Raw genomic sequence first — 23,667 nt, forward strand, 5'->3', positions numbered from 1 at the left:
TCATTAGTTAAATCAATGCTGATGATACCCCATAGATTTGCAGGGGGTTGCACCTACTTACACATGACCCTGGAAGCCTTTTTAATGGGATGTTGTGGAGTATATTTTGGCAGGACACTGAAAACAAGTTTGTTTTACTTGCAGGATCACATAATCAGCTCAGCAGTGCTGAAATGTGGCAATGAAATCCTCTCATCGCGTAGAGATGATGATCAGCAATACTACCAATAGATAGGAAAAACTAACCCAGTCGTCCTAGTCAGTGGATCTCACTTGCATTTAAGGCTGACACATACATAGCAATTTGCCTCTGTTCTACAGCAGCTGCAAACTATTAACTATGACAATGAAGTTGATTTTTAAACCAACAAATATGACGGCTATTATGAAAGTTTTACCACTGTCACATGGTGTGCAGTCTTTAAATTCATCCCTTGCTGTGTGGCTGAACTTTTATTGAATTTTTTTAAAAATTAAAAGAAGGTCATTCGAGGACAGAAAACCTCTTTGTCAATCAGACTGTGCAGTGCACAAAACTCTTCCAGAACTCTAATAAAAGCCAAGACCAGCACACTGCACTTAAAGCACAGTGTTGCAGAGATACCACAACTGCATTTGACAGATAAAAAGATACTCCCCCTCATTCCCTATTGATTCTTTCCGCCTCCAAAATGCCATCATCTTTGCTGGGTTCCCAGAAAACATAGCACTGAATGATCTATTTGCCAACTGAGCAAGTTTTCAACATAAGAAGCCTTCAAAATTATACCTGTGGTCCAAAGCACACACCTTTGCACTAATGCACTGAAACACATCAAATGAATACCAGCTTCCCATCCAAGACTTACACAGAGAAGAAAAAGAAGGGTTTTAGCTTAATTTGACTGCATGTGGTGCATTTGGGGAATGCTTACAGTCAGACATCATACAAAATGTGTCTCATCATGTACAAATAAATTGTGGCCAAATAAATTTGTAAAAATCAAGATGTAACCTTTAGATAATTTTCTGATTTTCCCTGTATATGCCCAGTGAAACAGGACAAAAATTTTTGATTTCTAGAAGCACTTATAACTATTCAGCTGAAGAAGTGGTTCCTCCTGGTTTCTATTTCCATTCATCTTCTTTCTCACCTCATCATATGAGCTACCCTTCTCCTTCAAAAGAACTGTGCAGAAACCCACAGGCAGAGCAGGGGGTGAGCCTCACTATTTTACATAACAAAATCATATGCATCAAAACACACACACACACACACAACTTCCCAAATGTCTGAGGTTAGTTATCCTTCATGTCCTGACAAGTTACACCCACCTTTCCCAGAGGAACTAACTCACTCCATAACAAATCCCAGATTTTTGTTAAAACAGCAAATAAATTAGGACCACCTACCACCCAATCCTGCAAGCACTTACTGTTAGCCATCCCTGCATGCCTACTGCCATGCACAACCTCAGAGTTTCAGCTGGCCTGCCTATGACACAAAGTGCCGTATCTCCGGCAAATGTTTACAGAGTTATGCTCCATTGCTAGGTCAAAATCAGCTCAATTCTCTAACCCCTGTTTACAGTCAGCCTCCAGCACTGGCTTATGTTGGAATAATTCATAAGAATGAAACACAAGCCTGGACTTCAGGATAAGGCCCCCAGTCAACATGTGAGAGCATTTATGACTCTGTGAGATCGACGTTAAAAAATAACTTAAAAACAGGCAGCATTTCCCTATGATTGTCCAGTTTTTCCATGTTCCAGTTTGCTCTTTCAAGAAGACTGGTAGGCTGAGATACTGGTCACTATGTGAAAATGACAACATTCAATTAAAACAATAGCAATTTTCAAGTGACGCTTTTTTTTCAATAGATGTATGACATTCCTAGACATTCTATTAATTAGCAGGCCCCAGGCAACACATTTGGAAAAACAGAACAATCTGGCCTTTGATTTTTATCCAGGCCTTACCCAAGATCACACAGAGGTAGCCAGACTGCTGATAGATCCCCCACACAGAGCACACACCCCCAGCAAACAGCTGTGCTAAGAATTGTGCGTAAATCACTTTGAAGAATTCTCAATCTGCAGAGAAAGAAAGAATGATTTATTCGTTAATAAAAAACTGCTGGTGTCAGACTGGGCAACCAGAATTTGCTAAATTGAATCTGCTTAAAAGTCTGAATTTTGTTTCTGTAGGGTTTTTTTCCCCTGCTACCTGTTTTAACTTCATTTTAAAAGCCATCCTGAATAAAAAACATATCCTGGATATTTTCTATATTTCAGGACCAAGAATTCAAACAAGCCCATTACTTTCAAAGTATGGAGGTTATTAATATCCTGATGAACGTCTGAAATTAGCAGCATCTCATGTTCTACACCTACATGATGGTTATCTAGGAAACTGGCATCCTTGTTACACCTTTTCTGGGGGGCTATAGTTATAATCCATCAGTACACTGGATGAAAAACACCATCTCAACAGATGTAAGATGCCAGCTGAAACACTCTGGCTTTTGATACTCCCACCTGCATTAATAATTTGTGGTTGCATTGGATAAAGATCTGTGAGTTCCTTCACTTTTAGGAATTTATTAAGGTAATCAAAACTTTGGAATCTTTCTTACTGGTTGTATTATTCATTTCATCTGTAGACAATAATGGTCCTCTTACATTAAGGATAATTAGGGCCTTAGATGGGCTTTCCACATTTTTCAGTGATGGAGCTGTAATTAAAACAAAATCCAGAGGGAAAAGGGGAGGAGTATTTGATCTTGAAAGAAGCCAGACTGTCTGGAGGATATGTATTTTGAAGGTTTTATTGGTAGCCCTCAGAGAAAGGCAGCTATAACCTAAGCTTGAAGGCTAGCAAGGGCTATGTGGGTTTGTGTGGGAGGGGGTTAAGTCTAATTTGTAAATGATGAGTTATTAGCCCTGACATTTGAGAATAGACACTGCATTGTGTTGATGATGAGAGCAACCCTAGTTTTCTTGTTAATGGCAGTGATTCATTCTTTCCCACTCAACTATTGTTCCCATTTACCTGGCAAAGAGAATTACTTGTTATGTGTTTCCAATTGCTGATTTCTGAAGAGACTGTTCAGATGAGCAAAAGCACAGGAGAAGAAATGGGCAGAGTTCTGGAAACTCTGTGGCCTTTCGCCCCTCCTCTACTCCCCTTTGCACCTGAGAAAACCTGAGCTCTTTTCTGCCTTACTCAGATCTTTCAGACTCCTTTCCTTTCAACTGAAGATCATTCCCTTAAATTCACGCTTTCAAAATTATTTAAAATATATGAAGATTTGTAAAATGTTTGGAAGCTTTAAATTACTTTAAACCTATGATTGTTACATTTGGTAACACAAAGCAACCAGCCTTGCATTTTCCACTACAGCCTTACCCAGCTGCACAAAAGCAGCTATGCCAACAACTGGCCTCCTATACCACATGAAACCACCCAGAAATCCCAAAAGGGGTCTCAGCCAATTATCCTCACAGAAGTCCATATATTAAGCTTTTTTTTAATTGTCTGAAAACCATGGAATATCAGGACAACGACCAGGAGTAAGTAAATCAAGGCTGAAGCCTCCAGAGAGAGCTGTCTCTCCAACAGCGTGTTTTGTAACATGCCTGGCTACCGCACTCAGATTCTCTGTTTGTCACTTGGCGAACTGCAAACCCAACACTTCTGAGGCTGCCTCCCCTCCTCCCCAGCAGACCGTGACACTGGTAGATGGGCCTGATCCCTTGCTAAAGTGGAAGAGCTGCATTGACGTCAGTGATGAGACTTCTCTTTCTTGCAACTACCAATCTGGCCCTCCCACTTTTACAAATGACCCCGAGGGGATGATATGAAACACAAAGCTTGGAAAAGTACAGAACTATGACTTGGGAACAGCCCATGGCACAGATTAGGGAACAGTAGCCATAAAGAGTTTGAATCCAGATGTGAAATTCCCCAAAGCCAGGACTATTCAGTCCCTGTCTCATATGTCAGGCAAACAAGCAAAATTAACTATTGGATCTACCTTGCCCATAGGACACAGCTAACTGTGAACAACTCCGCAAGATCTTTGGGAGCCGTTTATTTTTGGGACATGCAAACAACTCCATGTCTGTGAAAAGGCTGAAGGATATTCCACCCTTGGTGCAGCCAGCCAGGACCACTGCAGCGGGCAGGGCAGGCCAGCTACTGACACACTGGGGTTTGCTCAGTGCAAAAACCTCTTGTGCCCAGGGAGCACAGAAACCACAGTCACAGCTCTGCCAGCGGGATGGAAGGTGTCACGTCCAGAGGCAGCACTGGGCACTCAGCTGACCTCAAGCAAACAGAGCCTAAGTGGAGTGTGGTATTCCATCTTGGGTTTCAAGTGACTAAGTGAAGAGATGCATGAAATTCACATTGTGTCCCCAAGCTACTACATGCATAGAATTACAGCTCTCTCTAAGCTGCCTCAGCCAGCCATAAAGGTAGCTGGGCTTTGGCCATGCAGAATTCCCACAGATTTCAATGGGAATTTCAGTGTTCCAGTCTGGACTCCAAGAATGTGGTGCTGGACCCAGAGCTCTGACGGCTGGAGCCGTATTCAATATCAGTGTCTGGCAACACCCATTTGTAAAACAGTGACTCATTCACAGGCACAACTTTAGAGGGACAGACAGGATGACTTTAATCATTTCCATTTTGTTAACAAAGCTCAGTAAAACCAGATGAGCATCCTGGATGATAATAGTTGGTATTAATCTAATGATTGCAGTGATCCACTGCCACAGTAAAGAATAGTTTTATATCCTACAGAATGCACTGTTTTCATTTGCTTCCAGAACATAGCAACTAATGGACTCCTGAGGCTAAGGACAAAATAATTTTTAAACACTCATGCATTTATTTAGGAACAGGGTTTTTTGTCTGAAAATCAGAGGCATGGAAATAAATTACAGAAAGTAATTTGAAAGAGAACATCTTCAAAAGTACCTAAGTGACTCAGGAGCCTGAGACATCGGATAAATCAGCTGTCATTAGCACTTTCCATTCATTGTAAACAAGGGAGAAAGTGTTTTGTGTAATGGACTGTATAGGGAGGGACATTTAATTCAGGCAGCTATTACTGCAAGGTGCTCATTTGTGCACAGTCCTTCCCATGGACTTAGAATCTAAACATGATTTAGATTCAAATATACAGTCTTTAGCACTAGCATACATCAATCCTCAGACCTGACAGAAAGCATCTGAAAGCAAATTGCTAAAGCTGGAATTTGTCTCTGGATTTTTACTCAAGATTTCTTTTGAAAGAATGTGCTGCCTTTAGGGCACCATTTTTCCAGGTCACATCTGGCTAACCGTTCTACCATATTAAGGATGAAATTCCATGGCAGATTTGCAAAAAGATGCAATTCCATCTGCAAATCCTCCAAGATGGCTTGATAGAAGTTGCCTGTGATCCTAAAGTCTTGTAACTGCAACCGTCTAATTCTGATCCCAAATGAAAATACTCTGCTTCCCAGCAGAACTTATCAGTTCAGGCTCAGCCATATACTAATGATGGCCACACAGATTCCCATTCCCAGGGAGCTTTCATCCAGCCAGCTTGGAGCATAGACAGAGTGAGTTGGTATCTGCCTGCCAAACCCTGAGTAGACATACCTTCAATGACTCAGGCAGTTAGGAGTAGAAATGCAGGATGAATCTTGAGCAATATTCTCACAGTTCAATAAAGGCTGGCTTTGCTCACTAATTTGGAAGGCCTGCCAGAACATGGTAGTTTCCTTTGTTTTCTAGATTGATATGACTATTCCTTATTTTGAGTATCAAAACTCTTCCTGGTTTTCCTTTCCCAACTTCAAAGTCTTGCTCCACTAAGACAGAGTGTCCTCCTGCTCAAAAGCATGTGTTCCTCCAGGATTCACCTCCTCAAGAAAACATAAAATCAATATGTGGTCTACCAAACTCCTTTCACTCATTTAATTTCCCATATTCTGTAGGGTGACAGGTCCCTGGGGAATACCAGCACCTCACAAAGTATTACTGAATGGATGAGATAGACATATTTAAATTCAGCACTGCAGTCTGAAAACCCTCTGCTTAAGATCATGGCAATCAGGCAACACATGAGATTTGCTACACCAGCACCCATCTTAGAAATGAGATAAACATCAGATGCTTTGATAGAATCGGACTTTTTACAATGCACACAAAGTGTGCATTGCTTTATCTTTCTACAGTAAAATGTGAAAATGATCAATAAAAACTGGATTGCTTCTGAATGTTATCCACTTTCACCTACAGCCCCAGCCTACAGTGAAGCTCCACCATGTCTCTTCCAGCCCTTTCTTGATCCCAGGATAGAGATTTTCACTCACCATTTTTATAGCAAAACACATAACAGTGAGTTTGTCCACCACCTCTACTCAATGTATATCTAGTTTAATGCAATAAATTACGTGGAAACTACCTGCTTGGAGATCTGCAGCACTTCTGCTCTCAATGGCATCAGGAGTTAAATGTAAGGCAGGGAATTCATACAAGACACTTCTACCTACCCTTCCAAACATGTTTTCTGCTTTCTTCTCAGTTTTCTCCTCCACCATCATAACACAACTTCATCACAGTTACATTCTATGACCATAAACCAAAAAAACCATTTAATATTTTTCAACCACAATTCATCTAATTTTGTTCTTTGATGATCCCAGTATGATTCATTTTCCAAGTAATCTTAAGTAATCATTGGTTTTTTAGTAGTATATTTGTCCAGACTCATTACTGTCCACACAAGTATCTGTAGTTCATTTATTATTTATATTTTTAAATCATAGGGATAATTTCTCCAGGCTTATACAACACTTCTACTTGGGCAACACCAACCTGTCAACACCTTCTTTTCCTTTTTGCAGAAATTCTTCCATCATGACTGCAGCATCCATACATATTCCAACTTTTGCATAACCTTGTCCACTGTCTCTAGTATTCACTTAAATTTGCATTTGTTTCACTTTTCAATTTGCTTTAAACAAAGTCAGTAGCAGTCCATCCAATTCAGCAAAATCTTCCTTTAGCAATGGTGCTAAGACATTGGGATTTTCATGCTTTGCTTAATGCATTTTCTCCTGCATCTCTTGATTTCAGTTAGTTTCTGCTAATACTTTCCTTCCAACTTGGGCAGCAAGGTAGTGGCAGATCTTAATGCAGCAGCACAAAAGTACTTATTCAGTCTTGTGTTGTGACAATAAACTAACAGGTTTGAAAATTAAGGTGTGTGAACTTTTTGAGTACATTTTATACTTACAAATTCTTACAAAGCTGTCTAGGAACCCAAATCTGAAAATGTGCAAGAACTACAATGACAAAACCCCCCCAAACTGTTAATAGCCTACAAATATGTGTTTATGGGTTGAATAAAAAAGAAATACCTTCTTCTTTTACTGTCCTATTTAGCTCTTTCCCATCTCTTGCCTCAGTTAATACTAAAAGACCTGTGGAGATGAAAGCATGATGTCTGTGACCCTCTGCTGAATGGCTCAGGTGCAATACACACTGATCTCCTGCATGTAAGCATGTCTTCCTCTACTGCCAGGCTGAGAAACCATCTAGACTGTGTTTAGCAACAAAGAAACTTTATTTTTACTCAGCCCCTGGCTTAATAACAACAATGTCACTTAGCATTTGTGAGCACGGTTCGTTGTTTGCAGTGCCTTGTTTATGTGCAGCACTCTAAGGTGGGTAGCACACACTGCCTCATACTTATTTTCATAAGCTGAAACTAATTAATGTTTTGCATGCCAAGGATAAGAGGACAGCTGGAAACCATCAAGGGGAAATGCAAGCAGTACATGAGCTGTTTCTTCAGTCAGCTGTTTCACTGCCCAAGGCACACACAGGCAACTTCGTCTCTCAGGTCCAGTCCTGCTTTGCTTTGTCACTCAGAAGTCAACACAAGTGTTCCAACTTTGCAGTGGTATAACAGAGAACAGACTTGGGCCCAAATATCCTATTGGTACTTCAAACATTCTTGTTTTATCAAAACTTGATACTTAAAGCCTTCTGGTGACATGGACAATCAGGATAAATTAGCAATTAATACTACATAATTGCCTTAGACTATGCTCAGAAATCTCTTCCAACTCACAAATAGAAGTTCACATACTCAAGCCACAAGTCTCGGGCTGCATACTCCATCAATAGACATATCTTTGTCTATCTTGACATATCTCCTGCAGGCCAAACACAGGGTTTGCCCTAACCATGAGGAATAAAAGCAGGGAGTTGAGGTTCACTGCAAATGCCATCTTAATGGTCCTCATTACTCAGGCCTGGGAGCAGTTATCCAGAATGCTTCTGCTGATCTCAGTTTCTGGTTAGTTCTCCCTCACTTAACCCTGAACCTTTCACATACACATGAAGACAAACACCCAAAGTTCTACATGCTAAGACTTAAGCAAACACATTTTGTGCCAGGTGGCATAGGCCAATAACCTGCAAAGGTCCACACCCACACAGAATTACACAATGGACCACACGTAATTTGGAGTATGCCATTTGCCTATCACTAAGAACTATCAAGCACCAGTCATTTCCAGAAACTGTTTGCTGGTCTCAACAGATCTGTTACACTGCATTTTTGCTCTAAGCAATACCTTCTATGCCTGTCATTCATACCAATTTGGGAGTTCACCCAGATACATCACTAACTCTTTTCCAGGTCCTCAAGCTCAATAACATTTAATTCACCAAGTGGAATTTCTCTGGTTCTTCTCTGCAATCCTAATTTCAGTTTTCATCCTGATGAGCTGCCAGAGAGAGTCCACTCCACAGGGATCCCAAATGTTACAGCCCACTGCAGCCCAACACTACATGACTGCAAATATTTTGAAAGAAAGAAAAGGCTCCATAAAACATCACTGGAGCTCTAACACTTCAAAATGTGAATTCATGGGTCTGTTGTAACATGTTCAAGCCTCGACACTCGGCCAGTGCACAGACCTCCCCAAGGGCTGAGCATGAGGTACCTCGCTGGTGTTTTGGGTCTCAGTTTTAATCCACTGGTGGCAAATGGGTTGAGTCCAGCAAGGCCAGCACTCCAGGCAAGACAGGCACAAGAACTTTTCTCCCTGTACAGAAAACAACACACCATTTAACTGATAGCCTCAGTGATTCTTTCAGAACAAACACAAAGAATAGAAGTGAGCTTCCAGGAAGTAGCTCCTGATCTCATCCAGAATATTAAAATGCAAGGTATTTTGTAGATTTTCAGCTGACATCGGAAAGGCCCAGCTAACAATCCAATTAATCTCAAAACAATAACAGTCCTTAATCTAACATATATCAGCAAATTCCTGTTTCTCTCTTTTCTAACAAAAATAACAACACTGTAGTTGCCAGTGCATTAATAAGATCCTATTTCTGCTCCAGAGACTGAATCGAACCTTTGTTCTTCACAGCAAAGGATTAAGAAGGTTGCTATTTTGGTAATGAGATGTGGAGAGGTACTTACTTTGCAGCTGAGATCCAGGCTGGATGCCTGAGAAAGGAATAAACTGTGTTACCTCAGATGAACTTTATTTGTATAACCAGTATATCAAACTCTGTTAGTGTGATGCATATCATTAGCAATAAAGAGAGACTATTCATGAATAATTACAATTTGATAGACTGTTTAAGCTCATTTACAAAATATGCCTTATGTTGTAGATAAAGTCATGAATGTAGATTTTAAGATAACAACACACACGCACATAAGACATTAGAAATTAGAAAAAATAAAATTACTTACTTTCTTATTGGTCAGTTTCTTTTTTTTTTCTTTTTTTTTTATTCTCACAAAAAGTCTATTTTTTTTCCAGATATTTCACCTCTTAACAAGCACATCATGGAGAAACACTGTCATAAAATGACACAAGAAGAAAAAAAATAGTGTCAGAAAAAACAGCACATGGACAGGGACAAATAGGAGAACACTGAAAAGAAGATCAAATCATATGACACAGATCCAAGTGCTGAGGCACCAACTCAGTGCCCAAAATGATTGAGAAAACTGTTTGTGAGGCAGGAAAAGGAAGCAGTGACCTGTGAAAATGAAACCAACTTCATGAAAACATTAGTCATATAAAAAATATGTTGTTTATAGTTATCATAACAACATTTTCATTAAACAAACATGTTTGGTATATAAAGTTGTTGCAAGTAAAACATTTCCAAAGGACTAGGGTAGGTAAGGTAGTGTGGTTAGAACCTGGCACCACTTCATAATTACATAGGGATCAACTTCTTGCACTTAGAAATGGAAATGTTTGGGGCTTACATCAGAGGAGGTCTGAATTTCTAAATGAAAAGTATTTTTGTAACAAGATCCAGGAGCATCTTCAGATACAGCAAATACAAACAGAAGTGAAGGCAAAGAGAGTCTCAACATTTCACTTGCATCCTGCCTATTGGCTGTTGACAAGACAAAATATGACAAAAAATTAAATTATTTGCTAACTCTCATTTCGTCTATCAGGCCAGTGTATTTCAAACACATTTATCAAAGACCCACCATGACGCAATACAACCTCAGAAAGAGCCAGAATGTATGAAAGAAATTGTTCCATTGGTCATTGCTGATATTCTCTGGGAATGATAATTTGCATCTGATGAAACTTTTTTATCTCTCCTTCTCTAATGGATAGTAAGAATAGAATACAAAAATCCACAGAAGTTCAGATGTGTCTAACAGCATAGGTGCCGGATCTCTAGGGAAACAAATCTTATGCAGTCAAGCTTTGTCTGCATGAGTGTTTCCATGCATTTTACCCCTTCAAAAATCTTTTGGACATGATCACCAATTCCAGCTACATCTGATAAAAGCAGACACCTCAGAAACAATCAAGTTTTTAACAACATGCAGGAAAATCACTGGATGGGTGAACAGAATGGTGTTAATAAAGGTTTTAACCCTAATAAATTAAAGGTTTATAACCTATTAGGCTTCAGAAAATCTACCAGTATTGAGCTGTTGGGAATTTCCTAGACACTGGAGAGGCTCCATCTAGAGCTTCTCCCATGTTAGAAAACCAGACAATCCAGTGCCATTGGATACTGCACTTTATTCATTTCAAGCTCAGAGCAAGTTTTTCAAAATCAACATCAGTACAAAAGAAATTGTGTTCACAAATTTACATTTACAGGTAACACTTGAATCAAACATGGAAGGAATTTGGCTCAGTGCAGATGTGACAGAAGAATATTTTTCGGCCTGTAATATGCAGGCAGTCAGAATCTACAAATAAACAGTCCTCACTCTTTGAGTCTACAGAACGTGTTGATTTCCTTTTAAATCCTCCAGCAGGCTAACTAAACAAAATATTTATTTACAGCAGAAAAGAGGACGAAGTTCTCCAAGGACTGACATCTGAGTATCAGTGTGAAGTTACGACAGGAGGACCAACCCGTTAAAGTTTTCCACTTCTATGATATCCAGAAACACCAGTATTGAGCATAATTGCAGATTATAAAATAACTCCCTCTTTGAATACTTTAAGAATTTTCAGCATGTTTTCAGTTTCATAACATACTGGAAATGCTTTGTAACTCAAGTGTTAACTTTGAATATAAAGTGTTAAGGGCCTAGACACTGAAGATTGATCCACACTAACACAACTCTGATAGGTCTCAAAGACAGGTATTCTTAACAGAAAAGAGAAAGGATCCCACCCATGCAAGACTGGACACTCAGATTTAATATGCAGATTTTGCACAGACATGCCTAACATCTGGATATTCAGCCACCTAATGAAAATTCTTTGGACTCATCGCTAGGAGGAAGAGGCATTGTGGTTGAACAAGATGATTGAACATGAAATTCTGGAACTGGCAGTTTCTTTAGGGGGGAAAAAGCATATTTGAAAATTAAATTTGGCTGTCATATGGCGTGGGGAACTCAAATGGAAAAAAGTGTCTTCCTTGCTTCAGCTGAGTTCTGTGATAGCTGCCTGTGCCTGCCCCATGCAGCCTGCGGGGTTGAATGGACACCCCAGGAAGAGGCAGATACACAGCTTTAACAGCTGGCTTCCATTTCTAAATGTACAGTCTGAGTTCTGAGTGGATGAATGGATACACAGATGCACAGATACATGTACTTACGTTTTTCTTTTACAATGCAAGGATCATCAAAAAATCACCTAAAATGCTCTCTCACTCTGTGCATAATACAGCTACAAACTCGGTCATTTCTATGGCAATAGCCTTCTTTGTTCAAATTTTGAATTATCTCAGATTTCAATACTTCACAGAAGTTAAAAAAAATAAACCTTTTGCATTTAAATGAAATGGTTTAGTGATCAGCAGTCTCTGCAGCAGAGTTAGCAGATCCCTCAAGTTTCTCTTTCCCAAATATATAAGACAATACCAAAGCCAAAATTAAAAATTATGCCTGGTACATCATTCTAGGTAGCAGGGAGAGGCCCAGGGTTCCAGGCATCAGTTACAGGTTATACCAATTTAATAGCAGAGAAAATGCAAGTTATATACAAGTTACATTTACATGTATAAATAGAATAACCATGGCCTTTCTCTGACTTAGTGACCCTTTATAGAAGCTGCAAAGGCAACGTGTCAGTGTATCAGGGACACAGAGGGAGAGGGACAGACCTGATACTGGGTACCCTGCACTTGCAGAAGTTTGGAAACACTGGCAGGAGGCAGCCTAGGTCCATCTTCACTTGAATCAACAGGTGTTTAAAATTGCCCAGACTTGCTGAAAATGAAGCCATGGTTGTCTCCACTTGGGCAACCACACTTAGAAGCACTTTTTGAAAACGTAGCCTGCAGGAAAACGAGGGTTAGCATGAAGCTGTCCTCGCTCCCAGGCCTCACACAGAGACAGCTCTTTGACTGTAGGACTCCTTTTTCCCTCACATACCCTAGTCCTTTGCAGTGAGGTGGGGCCAGAGGGAGGCATTTTCAGCCTTCAGAGGACCTTTATACTGTATTAAAAATATGGGTTCTTTAATGTTTCCTTTCTCAAAAGTAGTAATATAAACTAACTGAGTGTGCTCTTAGGAGAGCTTTTGGCAAGGGTATGGGACAACACTGTGCCAAACCTCATCTTTGGCATGAAGAAATAAACAGACTGTGGTTCTGCATAAAGACAAAACTTTTGGAAAGCCTTTAGAATATTTCTCATAATGAAACAGTGGGGGGGTAGTTTTCTTGAAATTCTGAATACTCTCCAGAATACAAACCCAACCTTTAAATGTTTTGGTCTCTTCAATTATGAACTCAATTTCTTCACTAAAAAAATTGAAACAATTAAATGAGGAATGATGGATATGCTCTGATTTTGAACAATCCTCATTAAGGCTATTTCCATACCATTGCATCTGTCTGTAGTAAATAGAAATATTGTGTCAGGTAATAACAAGAATTAAATTATTCTCATCACTCTATATTACAGAAAGGGAAACTGAGATTGAAAGATCAGGCACTCTGTCTGTCTAAAGCTACAAATGATCCACTACCCAGAACAGCAGTGCCAGATTATTTTGCTCCAGACTCTGGCTGTTGAACCCTATGCTTCTTGATGGATGATGTTCCCATTCACAGCAGTACCTGAACAAGAATATTGTCAAAACAAAACAAAACAAAACAAAACAAAAAAGAAAAAAAAAGAAAGAGAGGCCTGGTCTTGAATTTTGTTTGGAGTGTATGGAACACTCCCAATAGTGTTCCATAATAAAATGAATGGCAATGCAGATTGTATAGGGGATCCAGAAGAAAAGCAATCACAAAGTTTCAGAAAGGTCTCAGTAAAAGGGTCCTGATAATCAGATTTCTCATTACATCACACACAGCTTCTGTGCTATACAATAGATCAATCTCCCATATTTAGCAAATGAGGTTTATCACACATATATCTGAAACACGCTTAGATGAAGACTGAGTATCCAAAAGGTCACTGTGGTTTGCCAATACACACACAATCCTTTTGGACTACTCAACATATCATGAGTGTTATTAAAAGAAACTAAATACTTTAAGAACAAGTTTAAGAATATTTTAATAGTGTTCCTTTTTGATTTTGGGTGGAAAGGGATGCTGTTCTCTTTCTTTTGAGGATTATTTTTTCTAAGTACATTTCTAAATCCTACTAAGTTCTGTTTAACTCCAGCCTTTGTGTGTTTCTTTTCCTCTCAAGCCTCTTTAAGTGGTTTTGTATCTCTTGTTCCAACAAGGGTTTTGCTATATTTTTCCTTCTTGTTCTCTGAGAAATCAAGTCCATTTGCCTACAATTAGAAGAACTTCTCCCTTACACACCCAAGTCTACTCCTGTATTCAACAGAAAAGTTTCAGAATTAATAACCTTTGAAAAATGAATGAGGTAATTCTCAACTCATAAAGTTTTAAAGTTCTTTCCTTACTCCAGCAGATATATCTGTAGTGGATTCATTCATGCCAGATCATCAGCTTTTCTCTGAAATAATGGCAATAACACAAAAAATGTTTAAATATAGATACCAAAGTTCTGATGTCACCACGGGACTCTTCAAGCTGGAGCCAGGACCCTGCTGGAGGTCAATCTACACCTTGACACCAGTCTACCACTTCCAGAAAATGGACATAGCTCAACTCCACAGCCCTCCATTACAGCTACATACTTGACATTTTTTCAAGCATATCACTGCAAGAAGCAGTGGTTAAGCCCAAAGCTTCAAGAATTTCAATGAAAAATGTACCAGTATCTGGTTATGCAAAGGCCTTTGGTTAAAGAATACATAAACTCTAAATACCACTAAGGCTTGCGGGTTGAATTTTTGGGGGTTTTGAGTTTAGGAATTTAAGTTGCATCTTACTGTGAGAAAAGAGAAACCAAAAACAACTGAGAAATGGTACTAGTCCACTAAAAACTCAGTCATAGCTGTGATGCCACAATAATAAAGAAAAGGTTCATGTAGGACAGAAAGGCTGTGACCTCATTTCCACTAATTATCACAAAGCTGTTTGCTGCATTTTTATAAATGCTTTCCTGTCTTCACACTTAGTACACTTTGTTTCAGTGTGGCTCCCCTTCATTACTTAGACCTCGGTTTGATAGGTGACCAGTCCAAGCTCTTATGTATGCCCAAGTGCTTCCCACCAGAATTTAGCACTTCTTTTGCAAGAAGGTGAGAAACTTTCCTTAAAAATCTCCTCCTTGTTTTAACCATAACTCACTGCAGGGTCTGTAGACATGATGTTAGCATATAGAATAGGGCAATATGGGGGTTTTTAAATTAAAGATGCATATAGCAACATTTTAGGCTGTGATTCAGAGGCATTACTGGAGAGGTATTTCCTGTAAGTAGCGCTATAAAATGTGGTTATTTAAAAGGGATTAACAAAACAACAGAGTGGAAGTCTGACCTATTGGGAGGTGTATCATGAGGGTGGCATGAAATCAAGAGTGCAAGACAGCTGCATAGTACCTTAAGAAGCAGGACACTGAGGCTCAAGCAGGATTTATACAATAAAACCAAAGAGGTTCAGTTGAGAAGAACATTTCCTGCATGAGTGAGAAAGCTCAAGGCAATATTTTCAATTGAGTAAGCACTAGCTGATGCGGGGGGATTCCAAGGCCTGATCCAAGTTAATGAAAAAGGCTTCACTGACCAGGGTCACCATCAGGTGATAAAGAGCCCAAGCCCTCCAGTGAATTCAGATCCTCACAGCCAGGTACAATATCAACTGTATAAATCTATTCTATCAATAGAAGTGCTGCTAGTGTCCAACCACAATGCAAATATGAAAATAATATTTCTTTCACAAGTGCTTTTTAGGCAAAGCTTCATGGCTTATCATGCACAGGCACTGAAATACACAGGCAAGTACAGACTTCCATTGGGTAAACATCTTTAAGGCCATGTGCATGCACAGTAGCTCTGAGGAGTACAGCTTGTATTCACTCCACTGACCTCATTCTCATCCATCTATGTTTAATGTAGTCCACCACAGTAACTGAGTTCTTTACTTGCTAAATACACAATGTGCATAAATTTTGGCTTTTTCTAAATTGCCACAGAAGGTAAATTCACAATTTTTTTCAGGATAAAAGCGTGGGTTTTATGCAAACTTATTTTCTTAGCAGACAATTGAAAACACATTTTAAATATATTTGTCTACTATTTAACAAAAAAAAATATGAGCAGATGTTTTTTGGATGAGCTACATTGTTTATTATTTTCCTAAGATGTCCAAAACATGATACTTATTTAACCCCTAGAGTAGTGACACAGAAACGACATGATGTGCATCATACATCAAATAATGGTCACTCCTGCTGTTCTTTAGACATTTAGGGCTTAATTTGCAATTATTTGCATTTATAGAGCAAAGCTATACAATAGAAATGGGAACACATCTCCTAAGTTGATACAGAATTGATTTTCAAAGGGTGACATGCACCAAAAAATCCTATTGCGTGATTAGTATAAACATGTAAACAAAAGAATGAGGAACAGCGTTGTCTGCTAATGGATTTTCAGTTATGAATTTCCATTGTTACAACATGTGATTAATTTACATGTTCAAATTAAGTCTCCATTTTTGCATGTTTAATTATGAGGTATTTAAGACCATGGTTGGGTGTGTTTGATTATAAGCAACATCTAGGAAAAAGTTTGGCGCTTGCAATTTGCTTGTCCTCATTTAAAATGTTCTCATTACATCATGGAATGAACAAGTTAAAAAAAGGAATGTCTCTGTTCCCAGCTAACAATGCACACAAGTCAAGAGCTTTGCTCCTAATATTTCCCATAAGGATCAAAGATATCTTTCTGACAAGCGAGTGACAGAGGGAATCTGTGGAAACAACAGTGTGTCCTTGGAGAGTCCAGTAGTGCACATACTGAGGATGCCATCATTTAATCTCACTTCAGAGTTCCCCCAGTTCCAAAAATTTCAGACCCTAAATTTTATTGGGATTTCCATTTCATGCCTCTGTGCCATGCATGAACAGCTCCAGGGACTAATGCTACAATTTTCCTAGTAAAACACAAGGGTCCAACTGCAAAGGAGGGCTTAGGGCTGTCAAATAACTGTTTTTTCAGTTCAGCTGCCAAGCCAAACAGTTGAAAAAGAATGCTGGTTCAAACTGAACCAAATTCACAATTTTTCCAGGTTTCCACACCAAAACCACTACTATCCCCACCCAGCCCACTGTACTTCGTTTAACATGAAATGTTCCATGTGTCTCAAGAGGAAGCATTTTTGAAAAATGCAAACATTTGGCAAATGCAAACATAAAAGACAAGGAAATACAATACAAGATTTACAAAATTGTTGCAAAGGGATTGTTCTCTCTGCTATTTTATATACAGTTCATTCTGTTATACTAAGACTCCGTCCTACTGTAGTGAAGCCACAGCTTCCAAAGTGAGTACCATTAACATCAAGCTGGAGAATCATTCTTAGTCTATTGCTCTTTCACTCTCAACTATCATTCCAGTAGTTTGCATGAAGTGGCTTATTGGACTGGTTCCATTTTGGAATTATACAAAAAGTAATTGCTGAGGTACTCCCATGAGTAGTTAGGAACAAAAATTCAAAGTCCTGTCTTGATTGTACAGGGCATGGGTTTGAGCAATGATTTGATTTTGCTTGTGTGACTACTTAGTGGATGATTGTGAGGCAGGTTCTCACCCCTTGTATTGAAAATGGTTCATTTTGCACGCAGCACTTAAATGGCCACCACCAAACTGAACATCTTTAAAGCCAGCTGATTAGCACAAGCCCCTGGCAGAGAGGGCATCAGACCCACAGAAAGCTCCTCTGAAGCAAAAAAGTGTAAAGAGGAAAAAATGAGAACACATTGCAGCAGACCTCACTGTTGCTAATTGTTCACATCCTGTCCTAAGAGACAGGACAGCAGAATCTAAACTTCCAGAGCACAAAGCAAAATTAAATTACAGCATCCATCGCTGCAGATGAACAGCTTAACCACCAAGAGAGGAGGTAGAAGGCCTACCTGCGTCACACTCTGAGAATACTCTGCCCATATTCTCAGATTAAATCTTCTGGTAGATAAGAATCAAATTGTCCTGAATAATTCACTCAATGCTTGAAGTGACCTTTCTTGACACTACATTTTTCTCTTATTTTCCTAGAAGGTATACACACACCTTCAAACCTGGCAAGAATATCCTGCCTCTAGCAAAGCAAAAAGTTTGGTAAATATAATACCAAACTCTTCAAGACATGACATATTATGAATTTATTTGATCACACATATACTCATGGTAGTATACATATTTGGAAATGCTTGTATACCTGAAGCATCAAGGCACTGAATCTCAGATCAAGTGTCTGATTTAGAGAAAAGTTCTGGAGAAAATCCAGCCTTCACACCATTCCTACTCATTTCTACAGTCTATGCTCTTTTCTGCATCTTGGCACTATTTCCACAAGGCATGGCTGGACAAGCAGCAAAATGTAGCATCAAATACCTAAATTTATGAAGGCTTTTGAAGAAATGGCCCTTCTATTTGGTAAGTTTTGTATGTCTATAGAGATGCCATAATCACAGAATAGAATGTTGAGGAGTTGGAATGGGCCTTAGACACCATCTAGTCCCAAGCTGCCGCGTGCAGGGACATCTCCCACTAGATCAAGTTGCTCAGAGCTTCCCTGTAGCCCCTCTCAGATACTGGAAGGTTGATGAGTTCCCCACACAACCTTCTCCAAGCTGAACAGCCCCAACTTTCTCGATCTTTGTAGGGAAAATGCTCCAGTCCTCTGAAGCAACTTCGAGGTCCCTGCTGGACTTGCTCCAGCAGTTCCATGTCCCCCTTGTACTGGGGACACCAGAACTGTACACAGTGCCCCAGGTGGGTCTCACGAGAGCAGAGGGGAAGAATCACTTCCTTCAACCTGCTGGCCACACTCCTTTTGATTCAGCCCAGGATTCTTGGCAGTGATAGCAGTAGAAAAATATATTTTAAATACATTTATCAGAAGCAATGGTTTCTAATATGACAGAGAATCAATATCAAACATTTTCACACAATACTAGTCACTCACACTTGCTGAATAATGGGATGAATCAAAGCAGACCCTGTCCCAGAAGACAGATCCTAAAAAAAGATGCTGTAACTACATACATGAGCTTGCTGAAATTTAATTCCAAGTATGCTTTTTCCAGGAAGAGACAGTTAAAACCTGTTAAAAGCCAACACCAACCACCATATATTTTGGCAACATTTTCTTTGAATGTACCAAATAACTAGGAGGTGACGCCTTTCTTTCAGCATCAGAGGTTGAAAATACAATGAATAGAAATTTTATGAAGAAGGAAAGTTTGCTTCACAAAATGCTTTTTAAGAGATGTGGAGCTGTATTAAACCAAGAAATAACATTTTTACTCGAGTAGTGGGGATGAAAAGAAAATATATTTAAAAGAAAAAAAACAAAGTGAAAGTAGTGTTATTTTTTTTGTTTGACATTATTAACACATGGAAACATTGCTTTTGAAATTGCATGGAATTAAAATTATTTTGTAAATGTTACTGAATACACTTTAATTTCCTTTTCTCTCTTTTTCATGGAGGCTTAACTTCTAATCTCTAGCAGTTATCATTATAGCTGAATCCTGCTTTTATTGCTCAGGGGCAAAAAGCTATTTGCAGAAAGTTATTAGGTTTATTACTAACCAGTAGCTATGTGGAAAAAACACCATGTCTTTGAAAGAAGACCTGGCATTCAGATAACACTTGTGGACTGAGTAAATTCCACAATACTTCTCTAAGCAATTGCTTTTGCTTTCTGCCATGTTTTTGTGACGTTCTTTTGTCTTTTCACCCCACTTTAGGCATTCAAAGTGTACTGCTTAGCTGCATGACTAACGATGAATTTTAGCTTCCAAAAGTTGCACATGCAGCTGCCACAGGAGCCCAGCTATGGCTGAGGGCATAGTGGGAGTGCACAGAATTCCAGCCATTGCCCAAGAGACACAAACATCTTCAGTAATGGAGCTGCATTCAGAACACGCTGCATAAAGACAGACAAGATGTTCAGAAACCAGCAACAGCAGTTAGGTGAACTGAAATACCACACTGGCACAGCCAGAATATTCCTTGTTCTGTACTACCTTGTTCAGCAACATCTGAAGAAACTGCCTCTCACTGAACTGTGGCACACTGACCTCCCCAAAAACCTAAACAGATTATGAGAATGCCTTAAAACACAGCTGGATTGCTCACAGGCAGAGTAATGCATTCAGAAAGCATTGCAAGACCTCTAGCTTACACAGCTTTACTGTGGGAGGGCTTTAGTTGGAACTTTTAAATATTAGCTAAGGAGAAGAGCTGTTTGTATCATTTCAGCACTACTCTTTCAATTAGGATTTTTAATAGTTGCTTTGCTCTTGCTCAGCTAGGAGATCATCAGTAATTTGCAGTATTCTGGACATTTTCAAATATTTCTCATATTGTAGTGTTAGAACTGCAGTGGATCACATGACATGCAGCTGTGTTAACATATTTAGGGTTTGGATACTTACAAACTCCTGCATTCTGGAGTATTATTTTTCTACTTGTTTACATTTGAGAATTACTGGATTTTTTTGGGTTTTCTAACCACAAGGTTAGAATTTATGGAGAAAAATTAAGCAATAAATAGGTACAGTGTCTTACCTTTGTTTTTCATGTCCTGCCTGCCAGCAGAAGGATTAGAGAGATAAAGCTGGTTTTCTTCTGTGAAACTGCAGCTAGTCCAGTCATAAGCTCACAAACACTCCTTTCCATTTCAGCTATACTTTGACCACAGAAATATGGTTTACAGATTATGGGAGTTACAGAAAACATAGCAAAGAGCTCTCAACAGCCTGACATGTATCAGCAGGAAGAGCTTCCAAGGGACCTCTCCATCCCTGCAGTGCTGAAAAACTTCCAGGGAAAATCTTCCTGGATACTGACGATCTCATCTAACTCAGGGAAAATTGTACTCTCAGACAGCTGCTTCATTGTGGGGAAACACCAGTTCAGAGAGAAATTATTCATAAACACAAAACTTCACTCCTAAAACACAGAGCTTTTACCTGCTAAAATTCTGTTAACAAAAATAAGTCCCAGACATGCCCCATCACTTTGTTTCATAGAGAGAAGAACAGAACCCTATAATTCTTAAGGTGCATGACTGCACCATAAATAATCTAAATGTACATTATCTTGTTTGAGATTTTTTTTTATTTCTTAATTCTGTAGCTTTCTGTGTTTGTTTTTTGTTTGTTTGTCTTTTTAATGCCAACAGCCTCAATGGTTGAATCTGAGGCATGCCAGATACTGATACTGGATGCTAGTAATACAATTTTATCACAGATAAACCTGCAATTTGACATATAAAGAAGAAACTAATTACACTATCTCTGAGGGAAATATCTGAAACTACATAGACAACACTTCCTAAATAAAGAATTTACAATGGAATTTATTCATAAGGATTGTTGAAAGGGATTTTATTAAAACACGATGTATCAGTCATTTGACTGCAGATGATTTAGTGACCAATTCTCCAGAATCAGCACTGTAAAGTTTGGAGAAAGAATAGCAAATTCCATGTTTGGAGACCTTGAAAGAGTATGTCACCTGCAGTCTCACAGCAAAAGTGCCTCAGCAGAGACTTAGTAAAGGAATGGATTCTACCTGTCCTTTAGCTGCTGCTACAAGTGTCCCATATTCATCAGTTTATACCTGCCACTCTCAGCCTCAGACAAACTTCAGCATAAAAAGTTTGCATTCAATTGTCATCCTCTATCCAATTTCAAAGAATAAAATTATAAAATTTTTTTAATGCCCAAACAAAATTTCTTACTACTACCTCAAGCCTTCTCCAAGAGTAAGGGGAATGATACAAATTATTATTCTTAAAATTGTCCTATCTGAGAATAAGAAGCGCACTTCTATTACAGAATGAATGACTCCCATTAGCTGATCTATTGCTCAGCACTTAGAACTAAGTTAGAGATCAACACAATTTAGGGCATAATTCTGATTTCACCTTGCAGATATTTCAGACAATTTGTTTCAGCTTGAGACACCATGGTAAGATTATCATTTTATGCTCATTAACTTACCTTAGGAAAGGAAAAACTACCAAAGATTTTAAAAATTCAGTCATTTGCCAAGGAAGAGCAAGACTACAGGAGAAGCTGTGAGACTGTTTGCTTAAGTGACTTAATGATACTTCTCTCTTGCACTGGAGGTATTGATCTGGCATAAGGTCTCCATTTTTAGAGAGCACCACTGTTCTGCAACAGCTGATAAAAACTTGGACATTCTGCTCTGTAGAGAGGAACTTCCCACATTTCCAAACAAGTCTTCATTCTAAACAGAAGTCAAAACATGGCACCTCCAAGTTTCCTGCAAGAAGGAAATGTCAACAACATTCTCTCTTAGGAAAATAAGTGCATTTCATTGTTTAGCAACAAACTGCTCCAGGGGAATCCCGAGATTGCCCCAAGACCTAGAATTGCTTGAGGAACACCCCTGGAGAGTAGGTTGCACTCACTCAGGGCAGATTTTCAACATACTCAGAAATAGAACTGTTTCAGCTACAAACCCATCTGGTTTCACACACAGCCAGCTTTGATGCACTACACATTCCCAACAGTTCATATATATGAAACAGAATCTGCATTTGGGCTCTATTTTCACCCAATATACAGTCTTGTTTGCCCTTTTGTTTCCCCTTTGCCACGCTGTCTGCCTGCACAAAGAACTGGATGTTAGCATATATGATCAATAGAATTATTTTTTCTGAGACAATGAAGAGGTTTATCTAGTCTTCCCTTCAGTTTCAGTGACAATTGATGATTTCATTGAAAAAAAAAAAAAAACCAAAACAATCTGGTATGTCCACATGAACCTAGACAGAACTGGTTTCTTGCCAAATACAATGTCACTATTAGGGTCAAAGCTTTGCCATCATACACCATCTGTTTCCTTCTACTCCAGGTCAAACCTCTATTTAAATGTTTAAAAACTATATTTAATTTCTTTTTTAAAGCCTATCCAATCCAAGCCATAATGCCTCAAGACCATTTAACAGAAACTTGTAGTGTGACACACATGTACCCTTCTCATCCTGATCCAAGAAGATGCAAGCAAGGCAACACCAAGATAAACCCCTTCATTTCATATTTTCTGGTCCTTTACCTAGTACTGTATCCTTATTACTAGTACAGCTACCACTCATCAAGGATCAGTTCTGACAGAATTCCCATTACACTTCAGCTATCCAGTTACGCTGATTTTGCTTCTGTTTTTGCACTTCTGCTTAACTGCCTGATAAAGGTCCTGATGCCTACTCTGATTCTGGACAGACAAGAACAAAACACCTTATCCTAATACCAGAACCATAAAGAAAACTAAAAAAGAGACAAGTTTTGTCACAGGAGCTTGAATCACAAATGGGTGCAAGGAGCCAAGATACACAGAAAGAAAGGAGCACAGGAGCGTGAGCAGGAACAGAATCATGAACTTCTTAAGTTCATCAGTTTGGCCAAATCAATTATAGCATCATCCAGCATAACTAGCCCCTGTTCAGAAAGAACAAAACACTTAGCACAGTAAAGACTGTTGGAAGACACATTAAATATTTCTGCTTCCCCTAGTAGTCCTATCCTGCATTCCCCATTGAACAGGGAAACAATGTGATTGCAAATGGACAACAGGATCA

General features: G+C 39.1%; 1 long non-coding RNA gene across 1 annotated transcript in view; it reads right to left on the minus strand.

Moving 5' to 3' along the window:
- Window positions 1-23,667, minus strand: part of LOC111929812 (uncharacterized) — a 173,179-nt gene that overhangs the window by 68,580 nt on the left and 80,932 nt on the right. Inside the window, exons 3-5 of the long non-coding RNA XR_015287742.1 lie at window positions 9,758-9,864; window positions 9,479-9,505; window positions 8,994-9,095 (exon numbers count right to left, since the gene is read on the minus strand). This is a non-coding gene — a long non-coding RNA (uncharacterized LOC111929812). The remainder of the gene's footprint in view (window positions 1-8,993; window positions 9,096-9,478; window positions 9,506-9,757; window positions 9,865-23,667) is intronic.

The sequence above is a fragment of the Cyanistes caeruleus genome, chromosome 6 (assembly GCF_971803275.1).
Source record: "Cyanistes caeruleus chromosome 6, bCyaCae1.hap1.1, whole genome shotgun sequence".
NCBI lineage: Eukaryota > Metazoa > Chordata > Aves > Passeriformes > Paridae > Cyanistes > Cyanistes caeruleus.